At 39.0% G+C, this 5,262-nt stretch overlaps 1 long non-coding RNA gene across 1 annotated transcript in view; it reads right to left on the bottom strand.

Moving 5' to 3' along the window:
* Nucleotides 1-2,429: 2,429 nt before the first annotated feature.
* LOC118766405 overlaps nt 2,430-5,262 on the bottom strand; it is a 4,322-nt gene continuing 1,489 nt past the window's right edge. The window contains exons 2-3 of the long non-coding RNA XR_005002341.1: nt 3,953-3,956; nt 2,430-2,610 (exon numbers count right to left, since the gene is read on the bottom strand). This is a non-coding gene — a long non-coding RNA (uncharacterized LOC118766405). The remainder of the gene's footprint in view (nt 2,611-3,952; nt 3,957-5,262) is intronic.

Raw genomic sequence — 5,262 nt, 5'->3', positions numbered from 1 at the left:
GATGAAATTTTAACCATAGATATTAGACACAAATGAAGTAATATTTATAAAATTTCATCTTTTTACAAGTTAGAAAATTTTGTCATTTTATCTAAGCAAAAACGAATACAGTTGTGCTCTTGGAAGATCTAGCGTTACCCGAGCATAAAAGTTGGGCATTATTTCTAATTCAACAGTGTAACAATTTGCTTTGACATACACTTACATTGTGATTTCTGCAATGTAGGGCATAAATTGTCAAGTAAATGAGAGGCATCTTTGCCTCCACTGATTCAGTTGCAAAGTGTTGAGTAAAGTTATTTGATTGCACACCACCTTTCAGTCTTTTTATTATCACTCGGTCACACATAGTCCCCAGATGGTAACATTGGTTACAAGGCCTTCCCAGATGAGTGACTGGTTATTCAAAGACATTTATACATTGTAAATTTATTCTGTCCAGTTACGTATCAGTATAGTCGTCATTTGCAAACTCCAGAGGTGAAGCTTTAATTTCTCCTTAGCCCTCACGTCACACAGTTGTTAATGTTGATTTCAGTTGGGTCACGCCCTTCCAATTGCTATAGATTTGTAATGCATCTTACGGCTGTGCCTGTCACCTGGATGGTGAGGAATCCTACATTGGGAGTGGTACCGACTAGGGTAGGGTAGCTGACTGCTTATTGTGATCATTCGTCGTTTGGTTTCCTGTAGCTTTGCTCTCTTTTACAAATCCAGTGAACATATATTTCCTATTTCAAAGAAATTCAAACAATAGGTATAAGACCCAAGTTAAAAAGATTCTCAACAATTCAACTTCCCTGGTTGACATTTAGATGCCCACCCCAGCTCCATGACCTTCATTTTTCAGGAGCAAAATCTTTTTAACAGGTTCTTCAAGACTGGAATTTTGGAATCTGCGCATAAAAATCAGTAGTATAGGATACATGTGGCACGATTACAATTTTTTAGGGTGTGTAAAGAGGGAAATAACCCTCATCTGCCATTTTGATGAAATTCGAAACATAGATATTCCAGTTCATTACAGAAAATATAACAGAAAAGTCTAATTCTTCAATTGAATGTAAGCGGGCAACGCCGGGTATCTCTGCTAATAAAATATATTTCTTGTAATGTTATTAACAAAGAAATCTGAGAATTTTGTGGAATTCTTGGAGAAGAATTCATTGTGCTGTAATTCAAAGAATAAAACCCATGGGTAATATGAAAATGAAGACAACTTCTCTGTTTACAGATTTTCACATTTCCCAGAGGCAGATTCATTCGGTACGGTTTTTTTTCCGGTAATTTGGGCAAAGACTGTCCTACTAAAGAACAAAATCTGCCATTGGTGTTACTGTGAATAAATATCTTTTTTGAACAGACTTCGCTAAAATATTGAACTGTGATAATGTAGCAGAGAAGATGAAGGTTTAGAGGATAAATACATGTTTTTAAGAGAGGCTGTGATTCAGTGGATAAAACGGATGAAATTTTCGGCATTCAGTAAGAGATCCGTCTTATCGAGATTATGCATGATTACAGAAGGAAAAGATAAGTTTTCGAACTCTCTACTCTAATTTTTAAATCCCTTGAAAACATGAAGCTAGTAAAGTGTTAAGTAAAAGCAGAATATACGGCCATGTGTGGAGTTGTAACCCATAAGCACATGGAGGAATGTGTGTATGTATATGAGTGCATGCATGTGTAAGTATATCTGTGTATGAGTGTGTGTGTGTGTGTATGTATCTACCAGTCTATCTCTCCCTTTCTCTCTCTCTATATATATATGTGAGTGTGGAGGTGTATGTGTGTGTGAGTATGTGTGTATGGGGGGGTATAATCAGGCACATGCCCTCAGTATTTACTCACAGTAGGCAGTTGGTGACCTTTATGTAGTGAAACACAAAATATAAGCGAAACACAGGTGCGCGACTGAGTAGAAGGCAAATCGTTTTCTGCCCTTATAGCACGTAAAGAAAATGGTGTTGTAGAAATATGTGCAGCGCGTGTACTACAATAGTATACATGCGCAGCTTAAATACGGGGATTGAAAAGCAGGGGCGAATTATGCATACTTAATCTACAAAAAAATAAAATATTTTGTATTTTATGCATAGTAATCATAATAACCTTCATAATTTTATTGAATTAGTTGCATATTTTGCACGTCCCTGATGTGTGCGTGTGTGTGTGTGTGTGTCAGGGACACACATACAGCAGTTTAATGCTGAAACATTTCAAGCCGTACGCTATCAGCGTCCAAAACTGAATATAAAACTTACAGGGTCCACTGGTCCACAGGGGATTACAATCCCAGAGCTTAAGTCAGTGAGGGACCTGGGTATCGACATGAGTGATGACACCTCTTTCCAAGTGCACATTACCAGGATGGCCACAAAGTGCAGACGACTGGCTGGAACGTTTAGGGGCAGAGAGAAGGAAACCGAGATGGTTCTCTGGAAGACATTCGTCTTCAGCCGCGTGGGTTACTGCTCCCAGCTATGGTCACCCAACAGTGTAAAATTAACAGCGGAACTTGAAGCAATCCAGCGAAGCTTCATGAAGAAGATCGTCTCGTTGCAACAGCTCAACTACTGGGAAAGGCTGAAATAGCTAACACTGTACTCCCTATATTTTTATGAATTTTTATGCTCTTTTATGCTTTATTTCGTTCGTCTTTAGTTCAGATAAATTATTTCAATGATTTCTAAACGTATAGTTTTAATTTTCGTGTCTCTATACAGGTTGTAAATAGTAAAATAGTTTTATATAATCCAAACTTGAATAATGGCAGTATAGTCGGATCGATAAATTATTGAATTTCGAGACCATATACATTAGCAATATCGATAGATTTATTGTCAGGAAACGCGCGTAGTCTGTCTAGTGTATATGAATCAGATTAGTAATTGAAGGTATTAAGTTGATAATAATTAATATTATATACCTCTATCATAGATAACGTCGTTCAATGTTGATTGAGTTGCTTGAAGATGGTTCTGTCTCTTAAACCAATCTATGTATATATATATATATATATATATATATATATATATATAATATATATATATATAACAATATTATAGTCTGTTGACTATTTTTTTTCTTTCTCACTGGACCGCTGGTGGCGAAGAATTTCTCTTGAATTTTTTGCTACCCTGATATTGATTAATATATATATATATATATAATACAGTGGGAAATTCGTTATAGTACCACTAAATTGAATTTTTCTCCCCTGTGAACTCGGAAATAAATTCCATAATTATACATACATACATACATACATACATACATACATACATACATACATACATATATATATATATATATACACATATACATATGCATATATATATATACACATATACATATGCATATGCATACTTCTGACATATTATTTTTGCCTGATGAGGATGAAGAGGACGAAAAAGAGAAGGAAGCCTACCCCGGTAAACGACCAGGTAGTGAAAGATAGGGGAGCCAAGGGAGCAGAAACCGGAAGCTCCCCTGTATCAATGGTCCTACAAAGAAATGAAAAATTAGAAAAACTGAAGAAAAAAGGAAGGACCGAAAACAAAAATAAGGAGGGAAAAGGAGGAAAAGGCAAAACAACCAATGCTGAAACCCCAACCCATCACACAAACAGCAGAGAACCCCATGGAGGATCCAATGCCAACCAGTACACTTCAGGAAAGAAGAAATCTGGAAGGCACCGAAGAACCTGTAAATTCTACCTGCGGGGCAAATGTTGGCATGGTGAGGACGGCAAAAACTGCCGGTTCGCCCACCCGACACCCCGCCAGAACTTCAGGGGACTCAAAGAGAAAAACTTTACCGAGGGAACACAAAATATGTCTCCCAGGAAAACATTCAAAAACGAAGTGCGCTCTTCAGATGTTCTGCGCAATGCAGCAGCTGAGCAAGAGTCTTTTTTATGCATGGCGCAAAGAATTGTCCGGCAGCTAACCTGGCTACACCAAGCATAGAGAAGGAACCCTGCCCACCACTATGCAAGACCACCACAGTCAACAGACACGGGATGGCCTCCCCTAACGCCTGCACAGCCGTCACCCCAATACTTTTACTATTGGGGGCCTGTTGCATCAAAATAGAAACAAAATTCTTTCCTGAGAGATCTTACTGCATGCAATCAAGCCCTATGCATAGCACTTGTGGAAACTCACCTCAACCCTGATATAGAGGACGCAGAAGTACACATACCAAACTATGCCATACTGCGAACAGACAGAAGGGAAAGGAGCCATGGTGGAGTTGCTGTATACATCCGAGATGACCTCACACCCCAGGTCTTAATGACATACTCAAATTCGGTATGTGACACTTTAATCGTATACATAAGACAACATAATATAGTCATATGCAATACATATTGCCCACCGGATGTCCCAAATCACACAGGCAAGTTTGAAGACTGCCTCACAAGAATTAAAGAAATCCTCATGAATCTGGAACACCATGTGACCATATTTCTTATGGGTGATTTCTACTTCCCCAACGTCAAATGGCCCGAAGATCACATACTCTCAGGAATGAATCATTACAAGCAAGTACAGGTGGAGTCCCTGCTCAACCTCACCAATGCATTATTCATGGAGCAAGTTGTACTCAAGCCAACTAGGGCGAATAACATTCTGGATCTCTGCTTCACGAACAATATGGACATCATTCATGATGTGAAAGTGACACAGACATCAGTTTCGGATCACAACATAATAGAGCTGTCTATGTTTGGGCCGAAAGTAACCAGAGACATACAGCCTAAAGGAAGCACCCGAAATCTCTCCAATCTGAACTTCCACAAAGCAGATTGGAAATCGATCCAAAAAGAGATCCTCAGAGAGAACTGGCCGGAATGTCTCTCCACACCAGACATTGACATGAAACTAGAATGTTTCATGTCTTCTGTGCAAGCCGTATGCCAGAAATATGTCCCAGAGCACAAGGCCAAAACAAATAGGAGCAAAATTCCAAGAGACAGGAAGATCCTCATGAGACGACGGACGAAGGTTGCAAATCGTCTCAACCAACATCCCAAAAGTTGCGAAACGTCCCGCCTAAAAACAACACTGATGGAGATCGAAAAAAGGCTGCAACAATCCTATGTGAAGGAGAAAGCAGACAAAGAAGCCTGGCTTATAAAAAACATTAAATCAAACCCAAAGGTCTTCTTTCATTACGCGAAAGAAACAGTCTCAGTGCACTACAAGATAGGACCCCTCCTCCAAAAGGATGGCTCCCTCACAGACAGTCCAACTA

Source organism: Octopus sinensis, linkage group LG15 (genome assembly GCF_006345805.1).
Source record: "Octopus sinensis linkage group LG15, ASM634580v1, whole genome shotgun sequence".
NCBI lineage: Eukaryota > Metazoa > Mollusca > Cephalopoda > Octopoda > Octopodidae > Octopus > Octopus sinensis.
The sequence above is the reverse complement of the archived record's forward strand: the minus strand, read 5'-3'. Positions and strand labels throughout refer to the sequence as shown.